Genomic DNA, 24,302 nt, shown 5'->3' on the forward strand with positions numbered 1-24,302 from the left:
TAAAGCACGTTCGTGTTTTCCAAGATCCAGATGGTGCTGTAAGGAGGAAAACCTTTGATACGTTTTCACACATCCTTCCTCCGGACAGGAAAAAAGAGGAACAGTCGAGGTGTCACCCACAGGCTCCTCCTCGGTATCTGAACATCTCTGAGAATTAGCAGCTGCGCGAGGCTGAGGCCTGGACTTCACTTTAATGAAATGTGCATTAGGCATTCTCTCTCCATCACATTTCACAAGATCTGGAACCTGCAGCACCTGCGGAGTATTAAGCTCTGAAAGTCGTATGCATTTACCAGGTCCTATTCCACACGCCTTCCAAACCCTCAGGCCTCCGTCGTTGTATTCAATATTAGAAATCAAACTCACGCCTGCAATATTCACATTCAAAGAGGGTTTTGCGATGAGCTGCATAATGTAACATCGACTCCAGGAACACCCCCTGATGACTGGATAGCGTCTCCCATTTCCCTGGAAGTCTCGATGTTAGACCCTTGGTTAAGGTAAACTCTCATGTGCGATTTAAGTGACGCTGCCTTTCTGTCACAAGGCCCTTTACCACCCTGTGGGTCCGAGAAGTCCAGGCGTTTCACGGAAACCCCATAACAGCGACTTTCAAAGCTAGCTCCCACTATAGTAGCTCCACAGTGGTAGCAGCCAGCATTGTCCTGCCTATAAAATACAGATTTCAGTTGAGGTAAGAGTGACTTCAGCTTTCCAATGACAGCCTTCATAATTGACAGCACCGCGCAGCTGTCTTGGTTGCCGGTTTGGAAAACGTGTACGAAGGTCATCATCTGCAATTCTTTGTTTTCTGCCCGACGAGTAGCTACGGTAATGTGCCAGGACATGCCTCTTTTGCAAACCAATCACTTTGGCTTTCTCTGAACTTTTTTGGTAGAAATTTCATGGCCCAGTCCTGTACAGGAAGTACTGAACTTTCATCGAGAGCATTAATCACCTCTAGTCGAGCTTCATCCCGATTAACACATCGGAGTAGGTGTGCTTTCCATGCCAAGATGTTTTGCTTAGCCTGACCTTTGATGAAGGTCAACTCTTCTATGACGTCACGTGACACATTTCTATTTGACATCTTCTCAAGAGCGTCATGTATATCTGCCAGAACTGACGCGAGCAACTCACAACGATCGCAGTTTTCTAGATGATCATGTGGACAGGTCATCTGATAATCCTTGTCCTTTGGATCGCTCAGGGCATATGCTCTGCAATGGTCTGGAATGTTCGATTGTTTCGAAACGTGCACCTGCACAGACAATATCAGTTAGTCATAAATAATCACCTTTTATTTGCCTAGGTCAACACATGAAATAAAAATATGCTTCACTAGCGAGGAAAAATGCAATTTTAAGCCGTCTTTAAAAAATCCGAACGTCCTAATCACGTGACCGGTATCATAACAACCTGAAGATTACATAGAGTGTCTCTTCATAAAAACATTTACCAACACGTTAGGTTAAGTTTCTGTACGTTCCAATGAAGAAAATATACATCCCCAAAGCTAGCCTCCCACTTTTTCGCTCAGGCAAACTGGCCATTTTTAAATGCCCCATATAACATTACTCTTTTAAATATGCGAGGTGCTCTTAGTTGCTCAGTGTCTGTCCTCGCACTGAGATAAATTCCACTTTTAGACATGGTCACGTGACTGATGACGTCATCACGCCACGTTTGCGGGAAATACATACATCAGGGCAAGTGTCTCTTTTTCAAGCTTGAACCTGTTTGTTGAGGTCTCTATACATGCACATTATTAAGTTTATTTCAATTTTACCTTAAAATCGACCTTCAAATGAAGCTTTGCAGACTTCAGGCGTTCCTTTTGTTCCCTTGCCCAAGTCATTCCCATAAATTCGTCGCCCAATCTGTTTACTACGTCAGCGAGATCGTCGAACGCCTGACCCCCTGCAGAACTTGTATAATCGAGAGCTTGAAGAGACTTTCGTTCAGAGGGGGAACAAACAGTCAGGATTCTCAAGAGTGTTCTTTGACTCAGTGGTGTGACGCCACATTCCTCTGAATAAGTCAAATACTGCTTGACTATATACTCTGGTATCATCAGGCGAAGAACATTTGGTACTGTGATGATCTCTTTAGTTGACAGTTTTATTGATTTCTTCCCGAAAGGAAGGTCCTGGATTGTATGAGGGCTCGTTATAAAGTCCAGAAAGTGGTCCAGTTGAGTTTGAGATACTGCCATCCTCGTCTAGGAAGACTGCAGCGATGGTGCGACACCTCTACCCTCGACCAGGATATGCTTTCTTGCTTCACTGAGCCGATACCTCGTCAGGTTTGGAATCCATTTGTGAAGCGCTTTGTATGAGACCTTGTCCGCCATTATAGACAATATTTGCCGCCTGGTTTGCCAATTATTAGCATTCCTGTAGCATTCCGCTAGCGCCTGTATAAGCACTTCATCTTCGCGCTCCTCGTCATCATTAAAAGGGTGTTGTCCAAAAGATTTGGACGTAACCATTGACTGCCAAAGTTGATCGCTCTGATTTGGTGCTACTTCGTCTAACACAGCATCAACCGCTTGTTTTGCTTTACGTGTGTGACGACGCTTTGTTCGTTCGCTAGCCTCTTCTTATTGAGTCTTCATAGGATGTCTTACAGGACTTATGTCCCTGCTTTCTAGAAAGGAATTTAGCTTTTCAAGTGGTTTCCATTCTGATGTGAGTGGATCATCTACGTCTGTTGGGGAGTAGACACTTGTTGCTGGAGTCTGAGGGTCGATGAGAAAGAGAGACGAAGGTGTGCCCTCTGCCACTGAACTTTCTGATGTACTCATTTTTGTTTCATCCTATAGTAAATTTATGGAATTTAAAAGTTTAACTAAAAAGAAACCTTATTATGAAAGGACCTGAATGGTAAAAAATTAGCTATACATTTGACCCATTAACTGCAGTGTTAGAGGAAAAGCTTTGTTTAATTAGAGCTGGGTTAGTGTTTAAAAGGGCGGGGGTAGCGGGTGATAGTGTCACTATTTCTCAAACTAATTTTCCGTCATCAATGCGTAATAATTAACTTATTTTTACGTAGCCGTGCGGCCCCTTTCCCGGGCTGCCTTTTCCTTCAACAGGGCATAGTGGCCTGAGGACTAAGTTCCATCACGGTCACAATAGCTTGCACGTCAAGTAATGTTCTCTTACCAAAGATAGCTCCCCCATTTGAAACGTGAATTGGCTATCCTCAAAAGCCTCTTGTGGAGTTATCGTCTCAGTTTCCATTTCGCTCAACATTTTCCTGCATTTAGGGCATACACCTAATTGTGACTACCCAATTAAAACTAGCCTGTTTCTGACGTCTTGTCTGGTTAATTGGGAAGTAACGCAAAAGAATTCGAAAGAAGATAATAGCGTACGGGAAAAATTATAGCGGGGGAAATCTCCTCGCCCCAAGCCCCTCCCCTACTTCGTCTCTTGATCCCATCGCCTTTCACGCCAGCGCGCTGCACCCCAAAGGCCGGTAACAGCCTTTATTGAAACAGATCTAGACAAACCTACAAGCAAACAAACTATCGCCATCTTTAAGATTGTATGGTTAAAACCTCGTAGTTGCATTGTAATCACGTTTTATTGAAACAGAATAACTAATCACCGTATTGCAGCTCAAATTACCAAAAAATAGTACTCAGAAAAAACATTCAGTTTACTGACACTTTCGCCAAGAAAAACAACAATGTTGATACTTATATTTTAAAGAGTACAAACCTGAGCCACAGCAAGAAAAACTCCAGTTTCTTTTAGCACTGCATAGGAGCCCGCTATCTGCTTTTGGTCTTTTGCTGATATCCTCGCTATGATGAGACAGTATTAAAGGCACTTTGCACTTGTCCGGAACTCGGCGTGTCCATTCAATACCTAGCGACGTTCTATGTGCTGGACATACTGTCATCTGGTCAATATTTTGGGGAGAGAAGAAGATGGATGCTCTCGCCAGAATCAACTCAACTTCATTATCTATGCCGTGAAACGCAAACATCGCCTTATGGCCGGTTACATCCCGCTGACAGCTAAGTAATGGAATACATTCCTTTGCTCTGTTCCTGTCTCTTCTGTCGTGACTGCATTGGCCTCCCACAATCGATAGAAATGAACAAGTATTTTCTATGGTTCCCAAAAGACTTAAACCAGTTTTCGTGTTTCACTTCATTAAGTTTATATTTAATTTTTGACGTAGATGTCAAAAACTGACTGTTGTAAAATTAAATTAATTACCAGCCAGACTATATCTTTTTAAAAGTATTTAATCGTTACGATGCAAAGAGATGTGATGGTCGAAAAGTCTAAGAGGTTTATACACTGCTGTTTTCTGCTATTTTGATAAAACAATCCCTTTTTTCAGTCACCCGGAGCGGACAGAAGGATTTTGCTCTTTGTCACGCAACTGCGCTCCTTATCGGTCTATCTCCTCAATTTGTAACTCTGTTGTAACTAATTTAGAGGGTAGCAACATCAATCATATTCATTTAAAAAGCCAATAAACCTTGTCTCAATTTAATGTTTGTCTTGCGATAGCGTATTTAAAAAATACGTTAGATTTCGGCCAGCAAAAAGGTTATCGTTCCCTTTCAGTAATAACAAGTCGTTTATGTTAAGTATACGTATTCAAATGTCTCATATTTCAACCAAATTTTGTTCAACTTCGGAGAGTTCGTGTCAAGCGCAAACTGAATTACCCAGGCCAGTTTTTACATACGTTTTAGTAAAATGTTTAAAGACCTTATGGCTTGAGTTTCAGGGTAAACCAAGGTGTAGCACATGCCTAAAATTTTAATCGCGACTTTCGGCTAAATTATAAATTTCTTTCGGTTAAGAATAAAGCAGTTCTAAAATATTATTGTTCGCTGTTCAGATTACGGCTAAATGGAATATTTACCACCAAACTAGAAGTAAAACCCTCTAAGAACAAACGCATCAGAAAATATTTTATCTCTCTTTCTTCCCTTTTGTATGCAAGCGAGTTTTGAGAACGACCCATTTCGTCTTAAATTTTGGCTGTTCTGAAGTCGCCGACAGCAAAAATAGATTTTATCGGTTTTCTCCAAATTAAAGCGGTCTTTCTGAAAACAAACTACATAATGTTTAGTTACTTACCAATACCTTTCCATGGGCAAAATATCAGCGGAAAAAATTTTCGGCTCTGACCGCGAAATTTCAGTTTTGCTCGATTTTTATAGGCATTGGCTCTTAAATAGGTACCCAATAAAAAATTTTTCTTGTGAGACCAGATTACCCAATTGAACCAGCCTCACCAAACGAACTTTTATGTAGTCAGTCCTCTTCTAGCAGTTGCACCATTTTCATTAGGTAGATAATTCTGATCAGACTATTTCTACCAGTAACCCATTTTACATAGCAAAAACGTTTTTACTGGCTGAGTCATTTTAACCAGTTGAACTATTTTTAGTCCATTCTATCTGGTTTGAACCTTTCCGCCAGCTGAGTCAGAGTCCCAGTTAAGCCGTTTGAATCGGTTAAGCCATTTTAACCACTAGGACCATTTAACTGAACCGGTTGGACCTACTTAGACCATTTCTATCAATTAAATCACTTTATTTGGTTGCAAAATTTTGACCAAACGGACCATTCCAAGTGGTTGGGCCATTTTATTTGCTTAGACTCTTTTAAGCGGTTGAACCATGTTATGCAGGTAGACCACTTAAGCCGGCTGAACCATAATTAACTCGTTTTCCCATCTCAGCCCTTTGGGTTACTTTAAACAGTCATACCATTTTCTTTGGTTAAAACATTAAAACCACTCTGACCATTTTTTCTAGTTTCACCATTTTTAGCAGTTGGATCAATCAAAAAATTCTAATCATTTTCCTTAGCAAGGACATTTAAACCAGTTCGAACATTTTATTTAGTTACACATTTTTAAGAAGTTGGAAGATCTCATTTAGTTACTTAACTTCAACCGATTAAACCGTTTCAAAAACTTGGACTATTTGTCTTTTTACACTGTTTTAAGAGGTGGGACCGTTTTACCTTACTTATGAATTTGACCGATGGGCCGATTTTTTCCTAGTTTTATAATTTTATGTTAAACAGCTGGACCACTTAATCTTGTAAGACCATCTTAAACAATTGGACTATCTTAGCCAACTGTACCATATACAGTTTCACTACTTTATATTGTAAAATAATTTTTTTTGTCATGGTGGTAAATAACATTTTCAAAAGGCAATTCTAATTTTTTGGCTCGTGATGCGGTCTCTATGGATGTGGATCACAACATCTCAACCGCATACTTCTAGTCTTCTTCGGGCAATGAGGTCGATTGAGTGCGCATCAACTGTTGTGCTCAGTTTGGAAGTACATGGCTGTGATTGGTAGGATAAGGTTACCTCTGTGGTCCCTCTGATCGATGGTATTCAGGCTCCTAGGATTTCGATTCAACTTTCCCTGTTGATATTGTTAGGGTGAAGGAGGTCTTTCACCCTGCAAGCGTAGAAAAGGGGTTCACGATCTATTGATCTATGGGGGTCCAAAATGACGGTGGTAGTCTTGGCTTAGTTATATCACTCAAACCTCGTTCCCGTTTGTCTCATTTGATAAAGAGGGAATCGTTAATGTTTTCATTAACAAAGTATTGCCTTGATTTTATAATATTTACAACGATAGACAGTAAATTTCACTTTTCACCCACATTTACTTCCAACCTTTTCTTTTGAACCAGAAACAGAAATGATATACGTTTAAAACACATGACATCATCCACCCTTGTAAAATGCAATAGCATGATCATTTCAATTGTAATGCCTTCTTATCCCGACATTACTTTGTTTCTTTGCTACACTAGCGAACACTGAACTACTGCTCGTACTCTAGATATGACAATCAACCACAAAATTCCCTAAACCAGATAACATTAAACATAATCCAAAAAAATCATGTGTCAATTCACGAGTTTGCTCACAGAGCACTTTGATCTTAAGTTACACTACGTGTGCCAGTTGGACCATTTTAACTATTTTGGCCATTCTCACCAGTTGGACCATTTAAATAAGAGAGACCATTTTAGGCAATTGAACCATTTTAACCTGGAGCACCATATCAACCACCATTAGCAATGTGTCTAGTAGTTGGAGCATTGTAACCAATTGAACAATTTCATTAGACCATTTTAACCAGCTAAACAGTTTTAACCAGTTGAACAATTTCAATCAGTTGAAACCTTCCCTCCAGTTGATCCATTTTATCCAGTAGGACCAGTTTAGGCAATGGGGCCATTTTACTCAATCTGATCATCTTAAACAGTAGGACAATTTTAACCAGTTGGACAGTTTTAACCAGTTCAACCATGATAATCAATCTGATCATTCCAACGGGTCGGAACATTTAACCTGTTGAACGATCTTAACCAATTGAAACCTTTTAACCAGCTGTGTCATTTTAACCACTTAGCCCAGCTAAACTAGTCGGATAATTTTAATTACTTCGGTTGGTCTACTTGAATTAGTTAGGGCGATTTTAACCAGTTGAACCATTTTACCTCGTTGGACCAATTAAAAATCGCTACCCTGTTTCATAAAAATCACATGTGGACATTCTTATTGTCCCACCATACAGAAAATGTTTCACAATGGACCAACTTAAATGGCATAATTTTGCACAAGTTTGCGATAGCTCGGTAGTAGAGTGTTCGAAGTACTAATGGGAGGATCGTAAGCTCAACATCCATTGGGAGCAGTTGGAGTTTCCCTTTTTCTCCGAGTATATCTGTGTCATTTAGTGAATAACATTTTTGTTACTTAAGTAACCTGGATTATAATTTTCCATTTTTATTTACACCATTGTATTACATAGGTATCACCAATCGACGCTCCTGTTCTCGCAGTATACAGGAAGTTTGTCACAATGGGCATAGTTAACCGACTGACTTTCCACGAGTCTCCTTTAAATCAGTAGTAGGGTTTCAAAAGCACTAGTCGGTAGGTCGTAAGTTCAAGTCCTATTGGGAGCTTTCAGAGTTTTCTTTTTTCTTGGGGTAGGCTTGTGTCATTCGCTAAATAACAAGCTCCTTCACTCAAATAATCAGGTTTAAAATTTACCATCTTTAATTAGATCATCGTTGCGCATACGCTTCACATATCGAAATTTCTATCCCCTTAGTATGTCAGAAGTTTGCCTTCATGGACCTAGTTATAACTGGCCTAACTTGCCACGTTCCTTTGAATCCCCGCCATAAGATTTACCATTTTTATTTATATCATGGCTGTGCATAAGCATCACCTATCGACGTTCCCATGCTCAATGTAAGCAGGAAATTTGAAAGCATGGACCTAGTCTTACGACCTATAGATATTATAAGTATGGTTGCTTTACTTTCATCCAATATTGCGTTTTTTTTTCTATCTGGACTAGCGATGAGGCGCTCGGTGTTTTCTCAGGTGATCAATAGCTTAAAATCTTGGCTATCTTCAAAATTAAATTTTGTTCAGAAAGAATGGTATTAGTCCTTGCATTTTATGTTTTTTTTAGTATCTCGCGCACTTTAAGGATTCTTCTTCGTTCGATGGTAACTTTAGTATCTCGTGCACTTCTAAGGTTCTTTTTCATTCGATTGATGCGTTGGTAGCTTAGGAACTTAAAGGATTCTATTTCATTCGATTGTTAAATTAGTATTTCGAACACTTTTAGGATACTATTTCATTCGATTGTTACGTTAGAATTTTGCGCACTTTAAGGGTTCTCTTTCATGCGATTGTAACTTTAGTGTATCGTGCTCTTTTAAGGTTCTCTTTCACTTGATTGCTCTGTTTTTAAAAAATAAATCGATGAGCAGCACTATGCAAACAGTAGTTGTAAAACTTCTTCATTCTCTCAGCGTTTCGTCTAACTGTCGTAGACTTCTCCAGGGAGTTTTATAAGTCAACGTTAGCGGCCATGACTGTGTCCGATGATCATATATAGGCTTGGCCGAACTTACGAAGTTTGACAAATTCTGAAAATTTTATAGGCAGGGTGAGGAAAAAAATTGGGGTTCACGGTTTCAGCTAAACATTGTATTTCATTCGATTGTTAGGTATTTTGGCCCTTTTAGGTCTTTCATTCATTGGATTGTTACGTTACTTTCTCACGAATTTGTAGGGTTTTTTTGTCGTTGGATTGTTACGATAGTATTTTGCTGACTTTAAGGATTCTTTTTCATTCGATTGCTACGTTAGTATTTCACGACATCAAAGATTCTCTTTCATTCGATTCTGGTAATCGGGAGAGCGAGTTTTAACAACGTTGCTGCGCTAATTTCGGACCTCACTTCTTTTATTCAGGGCTTTCAAGGCGCGATTGCATTCAAATGAATAAATTATGTCCGGACATTCTGTGCGACAGAAGCATGACTCTATTTAGACAGATTATCTAGCAGAACAATTCGTAGGCGCTGCTTAAATACAAGCCAACCAAGGTCTGAGATAACCCATAAGAAGGTAAAAGTTCGACTCACAGAGGAACTAGCTGTTGGCAGTCCAATGCTTGGACATGTTTTTGTTATTTGACGGTGAAATAGGAGACCAAGTGACATTTAAAAAAAAAGGTATAGTATTGGCACACTGACGGATATATTGTCTGCTACACAAGTATTAGCAGCAGGCTGCGTTGATAAAACTGTACGGTGCCTGTTGAAAAAAGAACATCTCTGCCAATTATAACGTGTAAGAAGGGCTCGACTCTCAATCCTCGCAGAAGGGTGTTTGAGAGGTTTAATGACACTAGGAACTTAGGACTTCTTTAGAAAAACAGAATAAGGTTTACTGTTTTCACCGAGCGAAGGAGCGCTTTCAGAATGCCAAAACTTAGTTTATGAGCGAGTAATTTCGCTAACAGACGAAATTGCCCTTCCTTGAACTTAGCCTTTACAATCCCCCCAGTGGTAAGCAGACTACTTGTCCTTTGGATTACACCATTTACACGGATCATCTTGTCTAATACGTTCAAGTTTCACTACAAAGCTAAGTAATAAATGTATCATTTTTTTCTATCCATTTGTGTCATAAAAAAATAAACGAAATAACTAGTACAGGGGTAGGCGGTACAAGATCAGTTTTGAAAAAACTTATCTCATACCAAGCCAGCTCGTAGTATCGTTGAGTATTTTTACGCGTTGCTTGTATTTTGACTCGCCGACGGGCTTGCCAGAATACGGTACAACTCGTAAAAATACTCAGCGATACTACACACCAAAACGTCAAGATATATGTATTTTTACAAGTCGTGCTGTATCTTGACGAGCCCGTCAAGGCGAGTTTAAATGCAGGCAACGAGTGAAAGTACTCAGCGATACTTCACACAAAAACGTCTACTAAGTCATTCTTTATCCAACTGCCTAATTATTTATGTACTTATCGTGAGGCGGGGAAAGCGAAGAAAACAGAGAAGCGGTTTACGACAGGTCTTGTGTAATGCTCTCGTTGGATTGTCTCCAGAGAAGTCAACTTGTCGCATAAGGTTTCAAAACGATTCAAAGTTGAATTTTATTTCCGATCGTAGTTCTCAAATCGTACACATTTGAAAGTACTGAAAGTGTTTAAAGCGTATATAGTTTAAATATATCTTTTTTTCTTAGCAAACATATGAGTAATGTATTTATAACTAAAATTTTAATGTTATCGATACATGTAAAAAATACAGAATTATAGATTCTATTGTAAATAGATTTTACCACTTAAAATAAAGATTTTCGAAGTATTAAAGTGTTCGTTTATCAATGAAAAGTGATGAATAATTTTTCGCCAGTAACAAAGCCTGAGTCTACCGGTAGAAAAACTCTCAGAGACATGGATGAGCTCTAAGCAATTAAAAAGAATTTATACGGCACAATAGAAGGCAAGTGTAGCCAACCTGTCAAACAGAGTTTTTTTTTACTGTACAAAAAAACGAAATTTATAAATAACCTTAGAATATCGCGGGATATTTTTACTCCATTCTAGCGTTATTTGTACTCTACCGCTAGTGCAGTAAGAGATTCTCAGAAAGCCGTTAGCCCAATGACTTAACGGCTATCTTTGCCTCGGTATAGCGAGAAACTCTCAGAAAGCCACAACCACCATGACTTGACGGCTACCTTTGTGTCGGTATAATGGGAGAATATAGATTATGTATAGTTCAGACTGGTACCAACAACCCTAAAAGCCAGCCCGCACGTGAAATCGCGAAACAGATAGTTGATCTTGGGAAGCTAGTGACAAGATCACAAAATTCAAAGTTGTCACGTGATCGCCTGAATTTCACATAACTCTTTTTTTCACGGGGCGTTACGCAGGTGATCACTTAACTTGCAGGATCCACAGAATAGGTACACAAAAAACTAAAAAAAACAAACATTTTTTGCCAGACTGTGCCGCCTAATTTAAAAAAGCTTGCTTAAGCTACTTCTGACAAGGTAATTTGGTATTATCAACTGAGTTGACAACGTAAATTGGCCACCGTATCGAGTTTCAATGTTGACATTTCTAGCGTTAGCCCTTCGTCAGAGCGAATGGATGACTTTGATGACTTGTGGTTGTCAGTGTCCTGTTATTCAGAAAATGGAGCTTCGCTACTGGTAGGATTATGGTGATGACAAAACAAGAATAAAGAATTAGATATATGAAAATTCATATATTTGCACTGCGGTGGAAAGATGAAATTAGAAGATCCTCGCAGCTAAGAACACTACTGAAACTAGTAGTTGTAAGTAGGACCTGAAAAAAAAAAAAATTTCAGGCCCGTACGGGATTTGAACCCATGACCTCTGCGATACCGGTGCAGAGGTCATGCACCGGTATCGCAGAGGTCATGGGTTCAAATCCCGTACGGGCCTGAAATTTTTTTCAGGTCCTACTTACAACTACTAGTTTCAGTAGTGTTCTTAGCTGCGAGGATCTTCTAATTTCAAAACAAGAATAAGTTAGATGAATGGAAAGCGCTCGTTGATACCATGGGGATTAAGAGTGCCGATTTGAAAGATAAATTTTCGCTCTAGAGCTTTGCAGCTTTCCGGAGTACCTTGATGTAGGGAAGGGCTACAAATTGCCATATGCTTCTTAGAATTATTAGGGAGATTTAAGTGTCTAGCGACTGGTTTGGATGCGTTCTTGTCATTTCTTTTGAAGTTTCGAAGATGTTATCGGAACTAGTCACCTAGTCGTCTTCCTGTTTCACTGTATAACTTTTTGCTATAAGTGCAAGTTATGAATTAGATTTTCGTCACCTGCTCTCCAAAAATATTCACAGGAAAAATTTCGAAGTTTTTGAAGATTGTCATGTTGCTACACGTTTGAAGTCCCTTACATGTTTCTGTCTCATGCTTTTCTATTTATTCAGAAAATAATCATTTGCGTATGAATAGACTAAGTTATTGCAGTAAAAATGTGTTTCATTGCTTACAATTTAACCAACCCAGAAAATATGGCCAGAGGTATGTCACAAGGTTGACATTTTTTCCAATTGTTCTGGTCCACGGTATAAAACGCGACACTGAGATCCAACATGACAAGCAAGGTGACGTGGCCTTTTTCCACATTGAGTAAAAGATCATTTTTGTCTCAGTGCTGTGATTTTTTCGATACGCACTTTGGAGACCAGAAAATAAGCCGTTTACTATCATGTGATCTTGCATTTGGAAAGCCTACTGACTTTTCCGTGATTTTGGATGTAAACTGCAAGTTGCTGACCGGACGTAGGGTGCTGATTGACGGGAGTCCTGCTTTCTTAAGAAAAGGGTGCCCTGATGTATTCTTTCAGTCCTCTACAAAGACACCGGATCCACGTGACAGCTTAACAGTTTTGTAATGACAGGGAACGGTTCATCTTGGTCAGACGATGGTAGAGGATCACGTGTACAAGTGTTTGTGCTTGAATCAGCAATTATCCGTAACTTCTCGTCAGACAATGGAGTAAATTCATAAAACTCAATGTCACAACCTGGAGGACTTGTTGGAAAAAGCGAGAGAGCATCATTGATGGTAGAGTGGTTTTCGGCATCTAACTCAGGCCTAAAAGCCGTGATTTTGTGAACAAAATGTTCACTCAAGTCATTTGCCAGCGCATGAGCGTCCGTATGATGGGGTAGAGCCTCATCTGCCCACAAATTCAAAAGGCGTTTACTGACCCGAAAGAGCCTTCCCTGGTTCGAGCTATTATAAGCTATTATTATCAACATATTGCTTGTATTAACCGCGTCTAGAAACATTCATCAATTACAAGGCGTAAGGTCACTTCGCTTTAAATCAGAATTAAGAATTAAATCAGAATTAAGCGTACTGGCTCGCCATTTCTTCTCAGCTCTCCTGGCTTTCATTATTGCATCATTCTTGTAACATTCCACAAGTTCCTCCATGGTGTCAAGGGGGTTACGACAAAAGCTAGAGTTTCCGAAATTCAGCGTGTTTGAGTGTAGAGGCAGGCTTGATTTAGTGAGTAGTTAACGGAGTCATTGTGGCTCCTAACCAATCATAAAGCGCTATGTTGTACCACGTGACCAACGTGGACCAGTCTGCGTCTACGACACGTCTTAAGATCTGTAAGATTCTTGTGGGTATCTCCTCGTTCATCCCTCTCAATATAGGCTACTTTTGAGATAAAGAACACTTCATCTCTTAATTCTAGTCCTCTTCTATTTATTAGAATACCCTTTGTCATGTTAAGTTCAATAACGAAATCCTGTATGATTTCCAAAATCCTCGACCTCTGTTCCAAAAACATAGGTTCTTTAATATGTCTCAATTATCCATCTCGATGCTTTAGACACGAAAAAAGATTGAAATGAAACGAAATTGCCTTGCCATGGGTTCTTGTCTAATGAATTTGAAATTTATATGTACCGAATCAAAATAATTACATACTGCCTGTGCTATGTAAACTTCTTTTAAACACTTTTCTATATATTGACGATAATCATCGGTCAGATCAGGTGACATTAGACCTATTTGTCATCAAAATAGTCTCCTCAACGGAGCAGTTGTTCTTTATGTAATTTCAATGTCGCCATCAATCCAAGCTGTAATTCAACGTGGTAATCTACTTGTCCAGAATTTATATATGTTAGGATCGAACGTAAGGCTGACTGATTTCTAATATATCTTGGGGATCAGAGACTGAAAACTTAAAAAAATCGCACACGGTCGTCTTCCCCCTCCTCCCCCCCCCCCCCAACTCAGTCTCCCTTCCTCCTACTCCTCACAATCTTCCTCCTCCTTCTTCCAAATTTACTGAATAAAACTAGGATTGAATTTCATTGGCCTAGTCACCAGTTACATAGGCTCCGCCGCCCCCTCCTCCTCGTATTCTTCCTTCTCCTCCTCCCTACAATTCTCCTCCTCCTCACAATCCTCCTCTTCTTCTTCACAATCCTCCTCCTCCTCCACCTAACAATCCTTCTTCTCAAAATTCTCATCCTCTCTCTAACAATTCTCCTCCTCCATCTCACAATTCCCCTCTACTTCACAATACTCCTCAGAATTCTCCTCCTCTCCCTCACCTCCTCCTCCTCTCAATCCCCCTCCTTACGGGTTTTTTCGTATAATCAATGACCTCCATTAAGGTAAGAATGTGTCAGATAAACCGGACTTGTCTAAGACTATTAAATGAATACTCTCCACTGACCGTTTTAAACCACCAACAAAAGACATAGAAACTATGGTAACAAAATCACTTTCCATGGAAGAAGAGAAAAGGGCTAAGCAAAGGGAGTAATTAATATAGTATTAAGAGAAAAACAAAGGGTGTTGGTATGAACGTTACTTAAGGACATGAGACAGTCACCTAGCCTTCGAGAAAAATGCTATCAAAAGAAAAATAATACATCAAGAAATACCACAAAGTCTATCATCTTCAAAATAAAGACGACATCATTAATAAACAAAAAGAGTACAACCAACAAAATAAAAATCATCAAAAAAGAGAGAATATCGAAAGCAAAAGCAAGATCTCATTCGTTAATAGGTGAAGGACTATCATCAACAAAATCGAAATCGTCTTCCTGAATAAACGAGGGACCATCGCCAGAGAAAACGAGAAGAAAACTATTCTCCAGCTAAAACAGTCTAAGAGGAAAACTTACACTTTCATAATTCTCTGCGGGTAATATGGTGGTGCCATACTTTTATTCACGAAGGCCAGTATAAGAGGAAGGAAAACTTACACTTTCATAACTCTCTGCGGGTAATATGGTGGTGCCATACTTTTATTCACGAAGGCCAGTATAAGAGGAAGGAAAACTTACACTTTCATAACTCTCTGCGGGTAATATGGTGGTGCCATACTTTTATTCACGAAGGCCAGTATAAGAGGAAGGAACACTTACACTTTCATAACTCTCTGTGGATAACGTGGTGGTGCCGTATTTTTAATCACCAAAGCTATGTAATGCGTGAGTTGATGATGTCGCACCTTTGCCGTCACTGTCAAAGACCATTCAGCCGTTCAGACAACAGAGACCGTCACGAGAAACATTCGTGTTTGAACCCAAGGGATGACGAGCTAGCAATTCTAATCGTTGACCTGTGGGTGCGGCAAGGCGTGTTTCACTGAGTCGTTGCTCCTGGAGCATTTAGATGAATCGTTTGTAGATCCTCCTATTGTGATCCATTACTGCTATGGCGCATGAAAAAATGGTTTTCGTCAAATGAGAGGGGAACGTATCAAACTTCACGGACTGTTGAAAAAATGGTTCACTATGAAAGGTGACTTACTGGTCCAGGACTATCTGATGACCGAAAGAGGAAATGATAAAGAAGTCTTGGTTCTTTTTACCAAACATTCCCATCATTGCATCATAACTGTCACGTACTATTTCCAAAACGAGAGCGAGTGTTTCATCGGGGTATCCAAACACCGAGAAACAAATGAAACGGCCGTGTGCTTTTATTGTTTCGAGGTATTTGGATATCCCCGATGAAACACGAAGCACGAGTTTTGGAAATACCTTCTCATGATCACTCTTAAAGAAATAATTAACAACGACTTCCAATTAGAATTGTTTGCTATCTAACATTCCTTCATCGATAATTTAAATATCAATGATGTTTTCTACTGGCGTAATTAATTTGTGTTTATGGTGTGATTAAATTTATTCTGAAAAGTTGCTGGAGCTGCCAGCATTTACAAGTTGTCGTTCAGTAAGGATGTATACTGTAACAAAGTCGTTCGAGAGATTTCAGCAGCCGAAAAGTGTGGAGGATGAGAAAAAAAGTGTTTATAATGCAGTACCAAAAGCAACAGCTTATAACACCAAATGGTTGTTTGAGGTTTTCGAGAAATGGAAACAGAATCGATTAGTGAAGTCCTGTACTTTAGAACCCGGCGGCCTTTTTACCACAAGGAATAAGGAGTACAAACTTTGGACACGGCCATTATAGATAGGTCTGCATGCAGTGTGAACTACTGGCTGTCGAAGTTCGTTCAAGAAGTAAGCAACTCTTCTGGGAACGCTATACTTCCTGTTCGTTGTACTCAATCATTTGCGGACTGAACTTCCACCTTCCTGATATAAATGGAAGTGCTGCATTGAACCCTTTGGACATGTCCGACCGTAGCTGAGTTACATTTTTTAAGGAGAAAAATTTGGTTCGCGTAAAGTACTTGTGTGTATTGCTGATTTTAATACTTCTTTTTTTTTTCTTTCGCTTTGTTAGGTTTGTGACATTTCGGCGTGTTTAAGATGTAGAAATGAAGGAAGGAACGCGAATGGGTGTAACTTTGAAAACAAAAGGAGACGAGAAAGAGGGTATAAATAAGAAAGAACAATAACTATTTTGGTCAAAAGACTATTTGGACAGTCATCAGCTAGGTCACTTCTACACACTGTTTATTTTTATAATGGAAAGTTACAAATATAAGAGTTTTCGATGGTTTTATTAATTTCACGGATAATGTTTCCAAAACATCTCATAGTGGCATTTGTGATTTGAAATACGTCCCACGTTCTGTGACACATATTTGTCATCCGAAAGGCCAGTCACATGAGCGATGCCTTGTTAGTTGTATCGTTTATATATTACTTTATCCGATACATTTGGCAAAGATATCAGTGCTTTTTATTTCAAGCCTAAACCTCTAACACAGGGGTTTTACAAGGATCCGGTGAAGATAAATTCATTAAAAAAAAGTTTGCCAGATTTTTGCTGCGCAGTTAGGATAAAGAAAAAAAAACAGCCCATTGTCTGAGGGTTACATGTGCTTCTAGGTTATTCCAGAGTGGAGTAGACGAAAAACTCATCAGAAAACGTACTGGTCATGTATCTAATGCACTTTATAAGTATGAAAAGGCCAGCGAAGGTCAAGCTAAACATGTTGGAAGCATTTTCAGCGCAGATCAAAGTAGTAATCAGAATAGTAGCCCTAAAGAGGAAAGTAAAAACGAATTTCCTGTAAAGGACATGGCTGAAGAAAAACGTGTGGAAAAGAATTTTTCTATTTTCGAATATGTCAAGTTTAATGATTGTGAAGTAAATGTTTTTGTAAATGAGGTTAAATAAGAAAATGAAGCATATTAAAAATAAGGGTACTTGTGAGTAAGAAATCTTCATTGATTTTGTGTAAGGTGTCATTATGCAAAATTTAGTGCATATTTATTTTTACCGGAGAGTGGTATGCTCTTTTTCATTGGGTATCCAAGCACATGCACGTGATGTGGTATAGATCTTGTGGTTGGTAGCTGACCTCATACATTATTAATGAGTTTAAGAAGTACATGTGTCAAAACATGGTTTGACCGGGCAAAGATGCTAACAGTATTTTTAAGGAATCCCCATTACGTGATTTCTTTCAAGAACTTTCAAGATCAATTGGGTAGAAGGAGTCTATTATTGCAAGCATTTCCAACATTGTGGCAAGATATAATGGATGTGTACCGCAGATACTCATCGCCTATTCTCATGTGTGGCCTTGGATTTACATCCTAACAGTGATGACGATCGACACTTGTTCGATCACCTTTTGACACATGAGGGATGTATGCTGTTTTTAATTCCCTCTTATCTCAAGCTAGACGTGAACTAATAAGGGTATTCTTGTAAAGTGTGAGGTGCTTGCAGGTCATTAAAACTGTTCATCGCTTTATGAATGAAAAAGATATGGATCTTGACGAGACGGAAAACTCCTCTTAAACCGCCTTTTCAACGCAAAAAAACCCTCTTTGGCGAATCTGAGGGAGGGGAAGGAGAGGAGGAAGAAGCAGGAGAGGAAGAACCCAAGAAAGTCATGAATGAATAAATGTTTCACGTCCTCCTTGTCAGTTTAAGTTTTCTTGATATTGATTAAAATTGCTTCAAGAAATCTGTGACTTTTTATCTCAATAAAATCGGTCGCAAAACAACAAGGAGGAATACAAAGTGCCGAAACCAGTTTTCAAACCAAGGTTACTGCAGCCATTACGTAGTGCCCTAGCCACCGGACCATCACGACTATTCATCCAAGCAGTGGGTAATGTTATAAAAATTAAACGTAAAATAGGTCCTAAGACTATTAGGTTTCCTTTTAACGGTTTCGACTTTAAAAAAGATTTAAACCACTTTTAACTTTCTTACTTCGAAAAAAAAGTGCGGTGTTTAGGATGAAAAAATTAAACAAAAACTTTGTTTTAAAATAAAAAAACATTCAGCTTACCATTATTCTATTCTATTCACAATTTTTTACCACTAGGTATTTCATCTCCCCATTGGAATAATAAACAGCGGTTTGACACTTGAAGTACACTCCGTTGGGATTATGTTCTGATTCAATTTGCATAAGGCTGATGGTTCTGAACGATAGTTCTTGAGAATGTCCTTTTTCTATTTTACTAGACCAGAATATACTGGTTAGCATTCTGCAAATACCCTATGGCTTAGTGGAGTCTAGTAAAGAAGAAACAATTCAACGAGGGACTTTTTTACAAACTCCAAACTTGTTTTGGAAGTACATGTTTGCAGTTTGCAGTCATGGCCAAAAACAGAAATCTATTTGAATCTCGTTCATTTAGGGTAGTGCCTCCTCTTAAGATTTTAAGAGTTCACACGTTTCAGTGTTTCTCTCACATGTAAGTGTGTTATTTGTTCAGTTATAAGTTCTTTTTTGTAAGATATCTATGATGTCTACGTAAGTTTTAAACGTTTCTTTTCAAATAACTAGCGAATTCCTTCCCCCCACTGATTCCACTAGATTTTCCCGAATACACCTCTTTTTTAGCGTTCCATTTCTATAATACTTGAACCCTTCGATATTTTCAAGTAACGTCTTTTTTCGTCTACTTCTGGCTGATGAAAAAAACAAGTCTGTGATTTTTCGCTGACTCTCATATCCATTTTTGGTGGACTTCCTGTGGACGTTCGTATCTGGCGGAACTTTCATGGGTAAACGCTGTTTTGGCGGGCTTTTTCCTAGAAATAGAAGATTTGGCTGAAGAACATTGGGTGAAGGTACCTAAAATTTCCTCGTTTGCATAGGTTCTTGTAATTCAAGTGTCTTGTGATGTGTCTTCCTCAGCCCCTCAGACCACTCAACGTGAGGAGAACGAATTGGTGAAATATTTACCTATACCACGCGAACCTATCAAAGATTATAATCTTCTGGAAGAGAACGACGTCATACTTATCTGAGCAATCATGGTCTATCGTTTCCTTATATAGCTCTTGTATCTTCAACCCGATTTGTCAACCTCAGCTGTTTGACGACATAACACTTAACGACGTAGCACTGCCCTAACCAGACTTCCCCTTGTACCTTGTACCCAAAGCCGGTAGCCTGGTTTATAAACAGGTTTTATATTGGCTGTTTAATAGGAAGGCCAATCACCATGCTCTAACTTGGTCTCTACGTGACAGGTGTAATCTACACTTTCAGATGGGCTCTGAGGCGCAAGATCAGTTGTATTAACTAGAGGAGACCATGAACTATCGAGGGGTTGAAATACAAGAAATTCATACAAAGCGACAACACGTGTAAAGGAAGAAAGAAGAAGAGTTATACAGCAAGCGTGTCTGAATTTAACCCTCTAACTCCCACGAGTGCTGAGACAAAATTTCTCTTTAGAACATCAATACAATATCAAAGAGATAACTAATGAGGATCCAAAAAAATATCAATAAAGGGATTAAATGTGGAACCGATACTAAATTCTCCAAATTAACGTCACAAGTATTTTAAAACTGAGTAAGGAGAATTATTAATGAGGTCTTAGGAGTGAAAGAGTTAAAGGAGCAGGTCAAAAAGTTGAGACTACGATTCGGTAAATTAATGGTACAATAATAGCGTCTTACTCCTACAAGAAGAGCTTAAAAAACGCAAATTCCACACAGCTAGGTAACTGCGTTGAAATTTTATGCTCCTGTCGCCATTTTGACTATTATAAGAGGTATGAAAAATATCAGAAACCACACCCAGCATGTTTCCTTGAGAACTAACAACGAAAGAACATTTATTCAATAATAAAAGACGTTCATACTCTATACATAACAAAAAATTCCAGTGGGAGTAACAAGTGTTCTGTGAATTTCCGCTTGAAAAAGGTAAGTAGCTATAGATTATTGCCCATTTTTTATCTAACCTAGGATCTGGCAAGCTCAAAGACCTATTCAATAGAAGCTTGTTAGTTGAAGATACTTATTAAACAAACCTTGATGTCCACTTTTGAAAAATACGTAAACAGAAATATATTGATGGGTTATTAAATCTTGATTAATTGCCCATAGGCTGCCTACATGGTATCTTGATTTGCTAAAATAGAAAACCATCATCCTAAGCTCATGTAAGTTCAGGAGTCAACAATTCGCCATGCTGTTTGCAAATATGTAAAAAATCATTCTAATCCTTTGCTCTAACTAATTAATGAGTCAACAACTTACCACAAGGTGCAATTAAGTTACCTTAAGTGTGCGCAACTTGCACACGTGCGCTGAACTACTCGATTTGGACTTTTCCAGAGAGGACTGGAATTCTAAGTATTATGGAAAAACTATTTGAGTCAATCTTAGGGTTTCAAGAGTAAGATGTAATGTTACTGAGGTTCAGTGATTATCAAGTCAGATTCCAAAGTTGTCCCGCACGAAAGTCTTTCGAAAGCATTGAACTCTTATTGTTATTCTGCATTTCTATGTCTGACGTTGAACATTGGAGTAGCTCTACGTCCATAGTAGGAGAATTGTAACGGTAAAATTTATTTGCCGTCACGAATCACTCAATTTGCAGAGTTTCTGGTTCATACTTTCCTCTAACGATTTTAGGTTTTTGTCAGCATATAAATATTTGTGTCGTCAGCAAATAGAAAAAAATCAAGTTTGTCAGAGGATTCATAGACATCATTGATACACACTGGAACCAGAAAAGGGTTAAGGCCTAAACCTTGCGGTACACCACAGGTAGTGATGGTTTTTGTGGATAGATGGGAATCAACTTGAGATGTATGGGTTTTCCCTTGCAAGTAAGATGAAAACCCATATTTATTACCTCACGGAATCTAGATTGATATAGCCTCTGGAGGAAAATGTTATGATCAACAATGTCAAAAGCTTTTTCAGATCAACAAAAACTCCAAGTAAGAATAAGCGTTTGTCCATATTTGTCTGGATAGTGTTCATGATATCTAGAATTGAATACTGTGTTAAATACGCTTTACGGAAGCCATACTGAGAGAGAGAAACTAGTTTGTTTTGTTTGATGAAGGATTTTATTCTATTGTACATAAAGTTCTCAAAGATTCTACTAAAATTTGGAATCATAGGAATGAATCAGTACTTGCTTGCATCAGTTTTATTGTCAGCCTTAAGAATAGGTATAACCTCTACCATTTTTGGCTTATTTGGATATACTCTTGTGAGGTGGACAAATTTATAATTTTAGCAAGGATACACTAATTTCGTACCGTTACAAATTGGCTAAGTGCAGTCTTCTATTGTTGCATTTGAAGTACACATTAGAGTGTCAAAAAAACTTGGCACTCAATAGAATGAAACAGAAAATGTGCGACTGCTCTTTATGGAACTGGGCGAAGCACGTAGAAGGAGTGCTCAGTCCCGCTATTATTCTACATGATATAACCATTAGAGTGTCAGGAAGACATGGCGATTCAATTAAATGATAAGAAAAACTCGATGAATTACTGGTTTTGATGTAACTAAGCGCACCGCGTAGAAAGAGTGAAACATTTTGGAACACATATTTTACACGGTTAGGTGCACGCCACGCAAACGGAGTTGCCTCAAGATGAAATAATTTCATTGATAGCACAAAGTTAAAAGAAATGGGAACCAAGAGAAGCACATGCTTATTTGTCCATCGAGTTTTATCTGGTATATGAGTTACAGAAAAGTCCGTGCTGCGTTCTTGCATGACCCACTGTTACTCTGAAGGTACCACTCAAGACATGATGAACAAACTAAAATCTTAAATATTTTGCTTTACAAAAACGCATCAGTAAAGATTATGGACAAACTGGGACATGTTAATTACTACTTCTTAAGTTGTCTATCATTTTGGTTGTATAGCAGTGATACGGTCTCACTTTGATTTCCCACGGAGTATCAAATTACTCTTTGGGCAGTGCAGATGTATCCGAGAGAATTCAGTCTATTAATCTTCGATGGACCTCCATCTGACTCCCAATGATTTCTTTTCCAAATTCACCGGTTTGCTCACTTCGAGATTATTGTCATCAGTTGCCTTCTTCAAACTGTTATTATATCCAGGCGTACTCTGATTGTTCAAAAGAAGACTCGAAGACATGAATGTGTTAGGTAGCCAGAAATATTTCAAGATTCAATATGACTTTCGCTTCATCAATCGGGAGTTGAGACCTTCGAACTCTCTTCAAAGATCGCACTTTATTGCATTTTGTCCAGTTTAACCGTTATAGCTAACTGGATCATTTTAACAAGTTAAACTAATTCTTCTAGTTTATGGCGTAACATACCGTTCAAAATTCAGTCTGGGTATTTTCCCTATCGAAAAATTAATTTTCATATTAGTTTACTCATTTTTCCAGTCAAAGGATAGTTTTATCATTTCGATCCATTCAAATAACTCTGCAAGATTGCACAATTTGTCCATTTTAATAGTTTTTGTTAGTTAGACCAATTTGACCAGTTAAACTTATTCACAACGTTTTTTCATTTTTTCCGGTTAAAACATTTATGCTCATTTGACAATCTCTTAACCAATTATACCAAATCAGTGAGTTTGTGCAGTTTGTTTAGTTTCATCTTTTAAACGATTCAGAAGATTGTAAACAGTTGAACCGATTCAGCTAGTTTGTGCATTTAGAACGTCTGAGCTTAAATTATCATTTTACCAATTGAGACAATTCAGCTAGTCTGTTTATTTTGTGCAATTTAGCCACTTAGGCTAATTTCAGCTTCTTAACCACTTCAACTTATTCAGCTAGTTTGTGTATTTCGTCGGGTAAATTATTTTTAGCTAGATTCTAAAGTTTTAAACCATTTAACCAACTTAGCTTATTTTTATGTTGTGTACAGTTTAACCGTTAAAGCTAGTTTAAGCATTTCAACCAGTTAATCTAACCCTGTTCAGCTGATTTGTGTATTTTCTGAAGTTAAAACGTTTTCCATAGTTTGAACATTTTCACCAGGTGAACTTCGGTTAGTTTCCGCATTTTGTTTAGTCTAACTACTTTTTGCTACTTTGAACATTCTGAAACCTTTTAACATAGCAAAATAGTGCATTTTGTCCGGTTTAACCGTTTAAGTTATTTAGACGATGTTAACCCTTCAACCACTAAGAGTGATTGGCATCTAGCTTCCAATATCACCCCTAAAACACACAATAAATGGGGGTAAAGGAAATGATCAACAGCTAAAGAAGCTCTTGATTGAATTCTCCTTGTCAGCACCTTAGGAAATGTAGAGAGCAGTATGGAGGATACGCATACTGATTTAAGGATGTAGAGTTATTACCAGTTAAAATAATTTAGCTAGTTGGTGTATTTTGTGCAACCTACCTTTTAAGTTGAATTAACTAATTTAACGAGTGGAATCAATTTACTAATACTGCGCATTTTGAAAATTTTAACCCTTCTAGCTAATTATTTAGCATTTCTACCAGTTTAATCAAGTTAGTTTGTTTTTGACCGTTGTAGCAAGTTTTAGCTTTTTAAGCAGTTGAACCAATTACCTAATTTGTGCATTTTGTGCGCTTTTATCGTTTTGTTTATTAGGACCATTTCAAGTCGTTAAACCAATTCACCTCCTTCGTTCATTTGCCAGTTTGTTACCCAATTTCAACCAATTCAAGTGATTCAGTAAACTTTTTGCATTTTGTTCAGCTCAATCATTTTTTGTTAAAATATATTAAAGTTCACACGGCAACCAG

At 38.4% G+C, this 24,302-nt stretch overlaps 2 pseudogenes; one reads left to right on the plus strand and one right to left on the minus strand.

The window, feature by feature from the left end:
* Positions 1-826: 826 nt before the first annotated feature.
* On the minus strand, positions 827-3,245 carry LOC136277585 (uncharacterized; annotated as a pseudogene).
* A 12,881-nt stretch (positions 3,246-16,126) lies between these two features.
* On the plus strand, positions 16,127-17,479 carry LOC131773882 (uncharacterized; annotated as a pseudogene).
* Positions 17,480-24,302: the final 6,823 nt, after the last annotated feature.

This window comes from Pocillopora verrucosa, chromosome 13 (genome assembly GCF_036669915.1).
Source record: "Pocillopora verrucosa isolate sample1 chromosome 13, ASM3666991v2, whole genome shotgun sequence".
In the NCBI taxonomy this organism is placed as follows: Eukaryota; Metazoa; Cnidaria; class Anthozoa; order Scleractinia; family Pocilloporidae; genus Pocillopora; species Pocillopora verrucosa.